The sequence below is a fragment of the Macaca nemestrina genome, chromosome X, assembly GCF_043159975.1.
Source record: "Macaca nemestrina isolate mMacNem1 chromosome X, mMacNem.hap1, whole genome shotgun sequence".
Taxonomy (NCBI): Eukaryota; Metazoa; Chordata; class Mammalia; order Primates; family Cercopithecidae; genus Macaca; species Macaca nemestrina.
In genome coordinates this window covers 13107157-13119712 of record NC_092145.1, presented here as the reverse complement: position 1 = coordinate 13119712, position 12556 = coordinate 13107157, and positions in this window count along the sequence as shown.

Below are 12556 nucleotides of genomic sequence, written 5' to 3'. Positions count from 1 at the left end.
ACCCACCTTCTGAAGCCTACTTCTGTCAATTCATCAAACTGTTCGCCATCCAGTTTTGTTCCCTTGCTGGTGAGGAATTGTGATCCTTTGGAGAAGAGGCCTTATAGTTTTTGGAATTTTCAGCCTTTTTGCACTGGTTTTTCCTCATCTTCTTGGATTTATCTACCTTTTTCTTTGATGTTGGTGACCTTCAGGTGGGGTTTTTGTGTGGATGTACCTTTTGCTGATGTTGATGCTATTCCTTTCTGTTTGTCAGTTTTCCTTCTAACAGTCAGACCCCTCTGCTGCAGGTCTGCTGGAGTTTGCTGGAGGCCCACTCCAGACCCTGTTTGCCTGGGTATCATCAGTGGAGGCTGCAGAACAGCAAAGATTGCTGCCTGTTTCTTCCTCTGGAAGCTTTGTCCCAGAGGGGCTCCCACCAGATGCCAGCCAGAGCTCTCCTGTATGAGGTGTCTGTCGACCCCTGCTGGGAGGTGTGTCTTGGTCAGGAGGCATATGGGTCAGGGACACACTTGAGGAGGCAGTCTGTCCTTTAGCAGAGCTCAAGAGCTGCGGTGGGAGGTCCACTGCTCTCTTCAGAGCCGGCAGGCAGGAACGTTTAAGTCAGCAGAAGCTGCTCCCACAGCTGTCCCTTCCCCCAGGTGCTCTGTCCCAGGGAAATGGGAGTTTTATTTATATGCCCCTGCCTGGGGCTGCTGCCTTTCTTTCAGAGATGCCCTGCCCAGAGAGGAGGAATCTAGACAGGCAGTCTGGCTATAGCAGCTTTGCTGAGCTGCAGTGGGCTTCGCCTAGTTCGAACTTCCTGGTGGCTTTGTTTACACTGTGAGGGTAAAACTGTCTACTCAAGCCTCAGTAACAGTGGACTCTCCTCCCCTCACCAAGCTCGAGCATCCCAGGTCGACTTCAGACTGCTGTGCTGGCAGTGAGAATTTCAAACCAGTGGATCTTAGCTTGCTTGGCTCCGTGAGGTGCGGATCCGCTGAGCTAGACCACCTGGCTCCCTGGCTTCAGTCCCCTTTCCAGGAGAGTGAATGGTTCTGTCTTGTTGGTGTTCTAGGCACCGCTGGGGTATGGGGGGAAAAAAACAAAAACAAAAACAAACAAAAAAAAACTCCTGCAGATAGCTGAGTGTCTGCCCAAATGGCCGCCCAGTTTTGTGCTTGAAACCCAGGGCCCTGGTGGTGTAGGCACCCGAGGGAATCTCCCGGTCTGTGGGATGTGAAGACCATGGGAAAAGCATATTATCTGGGTGGGAATGCACTGCTCCTCATGGCAGTCTCCCATGGCTTCCCTTGGCTAGGGGAGGGAGTTCCCAGACCCCTTGCACTTCCTGGGTGAGGCAATGCCCCACCCTGCCTTGGCTCACCCTTTGTGAGTTGCACCCACTGACTAACCAGTCCCAGTGAGATGCGCTGGGTACCTCAGTTGGAAATGCAGAAATCACCCGCCTTTTGTGTTGGTCTCACTAGGAGCTGCAGACCGGACCTGCTCCTCTTTGGCCATCTTGGGAAGTGTCTATCTCTTCTTTTTCTTTTATCTAAAATATTATCAATAAGATTGGGGTTATCTATCTCCTAAATAATGTATGAAATTAACTTGTGAAACCTTCTAAGCCTGGTAATTTTGTGGGGAGGAGAAAGAAAGTGGTCTTTTTGGTGATTAATTCAATTTTTAAAATTATTACTGATTCTTTAGAGATTTCAACTTATTCTTGAGTCAGTAAGGGAAATCTGTCCTTTTCTAGACAATTGTTTGCTTTATCTAGGTTTACAAGGGCATCGATGAAAACTTATTTGTTTCTTGACTGCTCTCTTCCTTTACTGCTATCCAAGCCACTTTAATCCCTTGTTTTTACTATTATAATAACCTCCCAACTGGTTGTTTCTCCCCATTTACCATGTAGCAGTTCAAATAATATTTTTAATGTAAATAAAGTCATACTATTCCTCTCATTAATTTATTTATTACACATAAACTAAAATCCAAACTTTACCATACTCAACTTTTCTGTCCATGCTTCTATCTAAATCCCTTAATGTTATTTCCTTTGCTCGCCTACTGCTAATCACATTGGCTTTTTTTCCTACACCTCAAATAAGCCATTCTCCATCTTACTTCTTATTTATTTATTTATTTATTTATTTATTTATTTATTTATTTATGTGTGTGTGTGTGTGTGTGTGTGTGTGTGTGTGTGTAGAGATGGGGTCTACCTATGTTGCCCAGGTTGGTCTTGAACTCCTGGGCTCAAGCAATCCTCCCACCTCTGACTCCAAAATTGTTGCAATTATAGACGTGAGCCACCACACCCAGCCTCATGCTGACTGTTTGATCTTGAAAATTGCCATTCCTTTTGCCTTAATAGGTGTACCCCAAGGTTTTCTAGATAAGTGGCATTTTCTTGGCATTCATGTCTCAGCTCAATAGTCATTTCCTCTGGGAAGCATTCTCTGACTACACTTTTTAAATTATATTCCCCTAATGTATCTCTCACATACACATGCACATATTGACCTCAGCTCCATTTTATTTTCTTCATTGCATTCATCTGAAAGTATTTATTATTTTAGCTAAGCAAGTGTTCAGTTCATGGGATAATAAAATCTTGTAGTGGCGAAACCTGTTCCCCATATTTTCTTTCATGTCTCTAGCACCTAGAATAGTGCCTCATACATGGTCAAAGCTGGCTATATACCACAGGAGAGGAGCTGTTTGAGCTGTCACTTAAGTAGGTCTTTTCTCAGTGGAGAATGGGAGCAAGATATTAAAGCATATGCCCAGGAGTCTCTGTGCAAATAATTAATTACACCATTTTGTCATTTTTTTTTCTGAGATGACTAAAGATTGAATGGTAATAAATAGGGAATATAAGGCATATCTTGCTATTCTCAGCATTATTGAAACTATCAGTTGCACTACTCTAGAGTGCTCAGTAGATTATGAATTTTTGTCATCAAATAAATTCAAAACACCACAATATTTTTGAGTAAAGTGAATAGTCAAATATGTCAAATATTCACAATAGCAAAGACATAGAATCAACCTAAGTGCCCATCAATGATAGACTGGATAAAGAAAATGTGGTTCATATACACCATGGAATACCATATAGCTATAAATAAGAATAAGATCATATCCTTGCAGCAGCACAGATGGAGGTGGAGGCCATTATTCTAAACAAACTACTACAGGAACAGAAAACCAAATACTTCATGTTCTCCCTTATAAGTGGAAACTAAACTTTGAGTACACACATAAACTCAAAGAAAATATAACAAACACCAGGTCCTACTTGAGGATGGATAGTGAGAGAAGGGAGAGGATTGAAAAACTACCTATTGGGTACTATGCTTATTACCTGGTTGAAAAAATAATCTGTACACCAAATGTCCTTGACATGCAGTTTACCTATATAACAAACCTCCACATGTACCCCTGTACCTAAAATGCAAGTTTAAAAATGTGTAAAAATAGTGGAGGAGATAGAGTTAAATCTAGAGAGACTATATGAGCACTATGTTGCTCCAGGGTACTGCAGTTACTACCAATAGTTATTAGTTTCTAGTATAACAAAACAAAACAAGACAAAACTGCCTACATAATACTAAGCAGTTGGTCTGTACTAAAACAACCAGAGGTTATTTGCCACAGATTTAATATTTAAAAAACATATACTCGATTATAATTTAATTCCCATTTATCTCTAGAGAATCCATCACAGACACAATTTTACTCAAACTCAATGTTTGAAAGTAAAAGTAAAGACTGAGGTATTTACTCATACAATGTAATTGGATTTGAGATCAGCACATATTTGTTAGCCCTTGTGTTTTAAGAGTGGCAGATAAAACTAGATAAAACTATAAATTGCCTATGTAGTATACAGTGATATAGAATTCAAGACACTAGAATTAATGTATCACAACTGCGATTGCCCATGGAGTTTGTGTAAAGAAAAACAGAGTCATCATAATTTTCAGATCCTACAGATCATTTTTGTCAGATATAGTGCTTGATAAAAGATTCTGGCTCATCCATGAAAGTTGTGATACCTTATTCAAATCATGTCAATACCTTGAGCTTCAGTATCTTATTCTTAAGACTGGAGAAAATATTACTTATTTCCCATAATTATTTTAAGATCTAGATAAAATCATACATGTCATATTTGCACATGGTAAAATTGGAGTTTCTTTCAATTAATTTTCATTGTGTAACAAATTACCCTGAAACTTACATGCTTAAAACAACGATCTTTTATATAATTATTGCCTGTAGTCAGCAATTTGGGATGAGCTTAGTTGGATGATTCTTCTGTTGGTTCTGCCAGGGTTCATTCATTCAGCTACGATCAATTAGGACAGCAGCAGGGACTGGATTGTGTAAAATGGCCTCACTTACATGGTTAGTGGTTGGCAGGCTGTTGACCAGGACACCTTGGTTTTCTTTTACGTGCCTTTTTCTATTTTTTTCCCCAAATCTCGAGAACCTGTGAGCTATATGGCTTTTTCATAAAGCTACCTCAGACTCATTCACATTGTGGTAGCATTCTAAAAGGGCTAGAATGAGAACTGCAAGACTTATTGAAGTTTAAGTTCTGAAATAGCATATCACATATGCCACATTTTACTGGTGAAAAAAAAATCATATTGCCAGCACATATAAAAGAGGTAGGAAAAATTCCACCTTTTTCTGGGAAAAGCTGAAAATAACGCACGGTCATTTAATCAATGACAGTGACCTTAGGAAGTAATCTCAGCAGACTGATTTAGTAAAGGAGTTAACTTCTAATGAAATAAAGAATAAAATGTAAGTAAAGAAGTAGGAACTACATTCATAGACACTTCCAATAAACTTATCAGTAGACAGGAAGAGTATAAAAGGGTGTTAGCTGAAAGATACAGAGTCAAAAAATATTTAAATGTTTAGATTGGAGGGCCACAGGAATATTCAAATGCTAAGGGGAAATTTAGAAGCATGGAGGAGGCTGACAACAGAGAATAGAAAATGAGTAATGGAACAAGACATTGGAATGAATGGACTCCAGCAGGGCAAAAGAGGAAGGAGAACCTTCTTTGAGATGAAGAAGGTAAATATAGTTGCCATTGACATAAATATATTTGTAGAAAGTATTGGAGATGTTACAGGAGAGTTTCCCTTAATGACTTTTCTTGATGAAATAAGAGGTATGCTGATGTTAGGTATAATTTTGAATATTATGCATTTGTAAGATTAGCTTTGAAGATTAAAATGGGGTGGGCATTTCTGAATGCAGCAGTGATGAGAGTGTTCCTCTTAGACTTCTTTCTACAGTAGGAAATGAGATTGAAGGCCCCAGCTGCTGCCTTGTCCTGAAAACCATTTCATGTTTATGCTGAGGCCTCCCATGTGTACTTACCACTAAGGAAGAAAGGATAATAAGAGGACACATTCCTGGAAGATATAGAACTCCTTTGTGGTCGGTTTGGGTCAAGGCCTTCCCTACAGCTTGCCCAACCTTGCGTAGAGTGTACTGAAGTCTAGGTTGCTACCATTCAACATTCTCTCCCTCTCTTCTTCTTTTGGAGTCAGATATACATGGAGATTTGACAGCTCTTTCAGTTTCCCTAGGTCCTTCCATATTGCCTTTTATATAGACATTTGCCCTAATAAAATCTTTGCACATTTAATCCTGTCTTAGTGTCTGCTTCTTGGAGGGATCCAGGCTAAAACAAATGGTACCCAGAGTAGTTCAAAAAAGATTGGCAGTAAGATCAGGATTTCATACTGGTTCATCCGCTGGAGCATGGATAGTCCTTGGCAGAAAACAGTTGTTAAATTGTTAAATATTTCAGATTTTATGACCTTGGAAGATATCTCAGTGGTGAGGAATGCTGTAAAAGGTGCAATGAAGCAGGCATTTGGAACCTATAAGAAGATTTGCAAAGACAGCAAAGTCGGCTGGTTAATGCTAAATTGTATTGACACAATGCATATGGATAATGAGAGACTTAGAGCTGTTAACAAGCAGTTAATACCTGAGTGCAAGAACTAGAGGGCCTCAGTGGTAGCATATAAAGAGGCCCTCATCACCTGTAGCAGAAGGCCAGACACAATCAAACAGCAGGCTGAAGAACTAATTGTGAGAGTTGCAGAGCCCCAGAGACAACAAAGTGGACTGTTATGCCAAAGTCAGGGTTCTGGTAGGTAAAACCTATAATAGTATTCTGAATACTTAAAGGAGGACATCTGGATGGCTGTTCTGAAGATATTTTACAGCCCCCTCCCACACTCTGTACACACCAGAAATGCATAGGTGACCCACCCTTCCCTTGTAACAACTAGGATTTCCTCTGTGATTCAGGAGGTTTCAGAAGCCTATCTCCAACCAGGCAATTGGTGCTTCTTTAGATACTGCCCCCACTTACTTTGTTGTCTGCAAGGTTTACAACTAGTGTGAAATCCCAGCATAGCCTGGCTGTGGGCAAACTGGGACTCACAAGGAATTTATGAGATTATATACTTAAAGAATTGCAAGTATCGTCCAGCATATACCAGCAATAACCATGGCAGTACCTCAGGGATTCGGTTCTGAGGGTTCTTGATAAAGTCAGACTGGAAGGCTGGATAAGTAAGGATTAATTTGACTTGAGTACATTTTTTAGTTGCATGAGATTGAATGCTCCAGCAAAGACTTCAGGGAATAGGGCAAATTTGCTGCTAGGATGGCTCTTAGAAGTGTTGAAAAAAATGATGGCCAATGTTCAGCAAAGGAGGCATGCATACATTTCCCTGGAATATGGTAGAAAAAAAAAGAGGCCTAGGGAAGTGGTCATCTTAGAATGGATATATTAAAGCTAAAAGAACCACAGCGGAATTATATTCCATGAAAGAAGCCATAGTACATGCCATTCACCAAAGCCATTGGGACTACAAGAGCACAGGCATCATTGAGAAGGTCAGGCGTGGCCCTCCTCTTTAATTTGTGTTTAATATTAAGGAAGGCAGTCACAGAATTGGACTCATTATTGACAATGGTGCTAGTGGATCCATAGTCTAGTAGTGGCCAGGTGGCTGTGCTTAACTGTCAGAAGTCAAAAGGCTGAATTTACCACATTGATAAGCAAGGTGAGACTAGCAGCCATAAGGACTTGATCTGCAGGGAGCTGTAAACATTAATGGAACATGGTATAACTAGAAGCAAAATAGAGATGGACATCTAGGTTCTGCTTAATACTTACCACCCTAAAAAGGCAGTCATGGAAGAGCAGAAGGCTGAGGGATGTCACCTCAATAAAGAGTCACAATTCTAGGCAGGGTTTGGTGGCTCACGCCTGTAATCTTAGCACTTTGGAAGGCTGAAGTGGGAGGATCACTTGAGCCCAGGAATTCAAGACCAGCCTGGGCAACATGGCGAAACTCCATCTCTACAAAAATTTCAAAAATTAGCTTGGCATGGTACTGTGCACCTGTGGTCCCAGCTACTTGGTAGGCTGAGATGGGAGGATCACCTGAGCCTGGGGAGATCAAGGCTGCAGTAAGCCGTGATATTGCCATTACGCTCCAGCCTGAAGCCTGGGTGACAGTAAACCCTGTCTCTAAATAATAAATAAATAAATACAAATAGGAGTTAAAAATTTTTCTTTGGTGCCCAGATCTGAGCTAATTTTCACTTCTAGGATTAGTTGACTGAAGAGGCCTGAGCTTCTAGAGGAAAAGGAAGGACCCCATAACACCATAGCCAGTATATGCTACGACAATTCTCTAGTCTTTCCCCAAAGTGATCTATGGTCATTTACTCAAGTGTGGTGAAATGACAATAACCAGACATTTTAAGAACTATTACACATAGAGTCGGAGTTGTATTGATACTCAGAAACCCAAATAATCATTATAGCTCTCTTGTGGGGAAGAAGCCTATGGGAACCAGGTAGTCAATGGAGTCTTAGCTAAAATTTGGCTCAGAGTGGACCCAGTGGTTATTTACCCAGATGCTAAGTGCATAATATGAATGGATGTAAATGGGAGGTGGAGTAATTCCTGCATTTGGCCCTTGGTTTATGGGGTATGAAATACTGTGGGAAAAGCCAGTGGGAACCAGTAAAAAGGTTCCCCACCTACTCTAGATAAGATAGTAAATTTCTAAAAATTATTGTATGGGGAGTTAGACCTTGGGTAAATTATTAAAGCTTGAAAGATATTAGGGTGGTGATTTATATAATGTGAATAATCAATTCACCAAGTTGATTTCCATCCTGGAAGGGTCAGTAGTTTATCCTCACAAGAAGAAATACTTATCCAGGTGCGAGTTGCCTTTTCTGCTTGTAAAAGTCTCAGCCAGCACCACTTTATGCAGGATTATAGAATTTCTGATTCATAAGTATGGTATCCCATACAGCATGGCATCTGACTAAACTCTCTCTCATGAAAAAGGAGGTGTAGAAGTGGGTCAGATGCCATTGAGTCCACTGATCATATCACCCACCAGACCATCCAGAGGCAGCTAGTCTTATAGAACACTGGAACACCCTTCTAAAGGTACAACTGAAGTGTCTGCTCAGAAGAAACACCCTGAAAATGGGGCACCAACCTACAAGGTACAGTGCATTTGTCAAATCACAGACTGCTATATCGTGCTGTGCTGCAGTACTAAGGATGCATGAGTTAAGAATCCAAGTGGTAGAAGCAGGAGGGGCCCCAATTGCTTTCACTCCTAATGACCCAATGGGAGCTTATGCTTTCTGTCATTTCAACTCTGGGTTCTGCCAAGCCGGAGGTCCTGTTTCTCAAAGGGGATGCACTCTTTCCAGGAAACATAGCAAGGGTCCCATTGAACTACAAGTCAGAGGTTATTTCAGGGCACTTTGGATTCCCTGTGCCCCAGGACCAAGCAAGTGACAAGAGTCACCATAATGGCAAGAGTAATTGATCCCACCATTCAGGAGGAGATGTGGGGGTTTTTACACAATGGTGACAGGGAGGAATTGTGTGGTGATCCTAGGTAATCCACTTGGGTACCTCTTTGTACTCTCTTGCTCCATTCTAACTGAACAGGGAAGTACAGCAATTCCAGACTGAGAAGGCCTCAGACCATTCAAGAATAAAGATTTGGACAACACCAGCAGGAAGTCAGCAAGATCTACAGAGGAGATAGCTGAGGGAGAGGTGGATTTAGAATGAATAGTAGAGGAGGGAAAAGATGACACCCAGTTGTGGTCCCAAGACCAACTACCATGATCACAGTTGTAGTTCATCCCACTAACTACCTTCTTACCTTTCTCACAGAAAGAAATGTCCATGGGACAGTGCAGTAACTTCTCCACAAAACTGTGTGGAATAAGTCTGTGTGGCCAAAGGTGTTGACAGTGGCAGACATAAGAATGCACCTTAGACAATTTACTAAAAGAAAAAAAAAATGACCAAGGTCCCCAGCTGTTGCACTTTGAAATTATTCCCTGTGCTTGTCCTGAGGAAACACTTCTCATGGACTGCTCCCAGAATCTGAATAACCAACGAGATACTAAGGCAAACCCATTTATGGAAGATATCGGGTTCATTGTTGGCTGACTTTGGTTCAAGGACTCCTCCATGACTTTGCCAAAACTTCCTTAGACTGCACTCCAGTCTAAGTCACTTTCACTCAATCTTCTTTCACTCTGTCCTTTACTTGGAGTTGGAAGTGCATGGCAATTTAACAGATTTCCCAGCCTCCCCATCTTATTCATATTTACTTTCACACAGGCATTTCTGTTAATAAAATTCTTTCACATTTAATCAATATTAGTACCTGCTTCTTAAAGGCTCCCAGCTAAAACAATGGTGACTAAAAAGAAATTTGTAATATAAACATGGAAGTGAGTGACTGGGAATAAATGGGGTCATTGGAGTTCAGGAGAAGTGAATGAAAAATTAGGTTTTTGTGTAGGTTGTCCAAGTTAGATATTGACAATGCCGGACATGATGGAACCAGAGATAGTTTTCAGTAAGTAGTTCAATAGGAAAGTTTTCAGTCAATGTAAGAAGACTTTCCTGAAGAATATCTGTAAATAACAAAATCTTAGAGGCTAAAGTATAGTATAACAAAGAGAATGAACTCCAAAGAAAATATGGTACACAAAGAAAGAGAATTACTAGCCTAAAATGAGAAATGGGAAGTGAAAATATTGCTGGCGACTATAGCTACAGTACCTTAAAAATTGAGTAGCTTTTGAGAAACTACAGGGAAGTTTTTATTCTCAAAGGAGAGCCAAATGTCTGCTATTATTAGGAGATAAAAGAAGCATTCTGTATAAATATACAAATATTTATATGCATAACAATATACATATCTATTTATAGAATAAATATAAGTCATATATATACACACATGTGCAAACACATGCAAGTGTATAATGTAGTATAAGGTAGTTTGCTTAACAAAAGAAATGCATGCAAGTGGTCCAGTTAGAAATGATTGGCAGTGATGGTGGCAATGAGTATATAAATCAGGAATAATAAAAAGCAAAACAGGATAGTATGAGATTATGGAAAATGTTAGGTGAACAAAACGTAAATAAAATGATGATAGAGGTAAAATATTTCTGTATTTTCATGGTTCCAAGAAAATTATATGTAATTTAAATATACAGCGGGCAGAACTTTGGGTAGTGCAACTGGTTGTGCATTTTGCTTGGAAAGAGAAATGGTGAGACATGTGATGATGTGCAGATTCATGGTCTGTGGCCAGTGGTTTGGCTAGACTGTCAGGGACTTGGTAGGAACATGGCTGGAAGATCGGTGAGAAAGAATAATGAGGAAGAGTTTTATTGATGGACATCTCTGAGTGGCAAAAAATGTTACGACATTTGTGTGCCATGTGAATCCTCACCCAAAGGTGACCTCAAGCAGAGGAAGATTTTAATAAAGTATTATGATGCATTCTGTGAACACTACTCAGCCTCTTTCCCCATTCACTCATGTCATTTTTCAATGGGCTCATGAACAAAGTGGCTATGGTGTCAGGGATGGACATCATAATGGTGTATTAAGTCAGTTCTCACATTGCTATAAAGAAATGCCTGAGACTGGGTAAGTTATAAAGAAGAGGTTTGATTTGCTCATAATTCTGCAGGCTGTACAGGAAGCACTGAGGCATCTGCTTGGCTTCTGGGAAGGCCTCAGGAAACTTACAATCATTGCAAAAGACAAAGGGGGAGAAAGTACTTCACATGGCTGAAGCAGGACAAAAAGAGAGAGCAGATCTCATGAGAACTTACTCACTATCATGAACAAAGGGGATAGTGCTAAACCATTCATGAGAAACAACCCCCATGATACAATCACCTCCTACCAGGTCCCACCTCCAACATTGGGGATTACAACCAAACATTAGATTTGGATAGGGACACAGACCCAAACCATATCGCATGGGCTCAGCAACATGGACTTCCACTCATCAAGATCAACCTGGCTACAGCCATGTTGTGTGCCCAATCTTCTAGCAGTAGAGAACAATACTGAGTTCCAAATATGGCACAATTCTTTAGCGTGATCAGCTAGCTACTTGGTGTCAGGTTGCTTACACTGGACCACATTCATCATGAAAGGGGCAACATTTTGTTCCTACTAGAATAGAAACTTACTCTGGATATGGATTTCCCTTCTTGCACACAATGCTTCTGACAAAACTACCATCCATGGATTTACAGAATGCATTATCCTGTATGGTATTCCACACAACATTGCTTCTGACCAAGGAACTCACTTCACAAGAAATCAAGCGTGTCAATGGGCCCATGATTATGGCATTCATTGGTTTTACCACGATCATTAGAATCCTGAAGCCACTGCCTTGATAAAATGATGAAATGGCCTTTTGAAGATATAGTTACAGTGTAATCAAAGTGGAGTGGCAATGGCAGTACCTTTCAGGGCTGGGGCAAGGTTTTCCAGAAGGCTGTATATGCTCTGAATCAGCATCTAGTATATTGTACTGTTTTTTCCATAGCTAAGAGTCATCGATCCAGGTATTAAGTGGTAGAAATGGGACTGGCACACTCACCATCACCCATAGTGACCCATAGCAGAATTTTTCTGCTTCCTGTTTCCTTGACTTATTCTCCGCTAGGCTAGAGGTCTTAATTTCAGAGGGAGAAATGCTTCTATCAGGAGACACAACAAAAATTCCACTGAACTGGAAGTTAAGACTGCCCCCCAGACACTTTGGGCTCCTCATGGCCTCTGAGTAAACAGGCAAAGAAAGAAGTTACAATATTGGCTGGGGTGATTGCTCTGGACCATTAGTGGACATTTAGACTGCTACTACACAGTGGAAGGAAGGAAGAGCATGTCTGGAATACAAGAGATCTCTTAGGGCATCTCTTAATATTATAACATCTTATAATCAAGGACAGTGGAAAACTGCAACCCAATTCAAGCAGAGCTATGAATGGCCCAAAGCCTTTAGGAATAAAAGTTTGGGTTACTTTACCAGGTTAAAAACCATGACTAGTTGAGGTGTTTGCTGAAGGCAAAGGGAATACCAACTCGATAGTAGAAGAAGGTAATTAAATATTTCAACTGTGACCATGGACCAGTT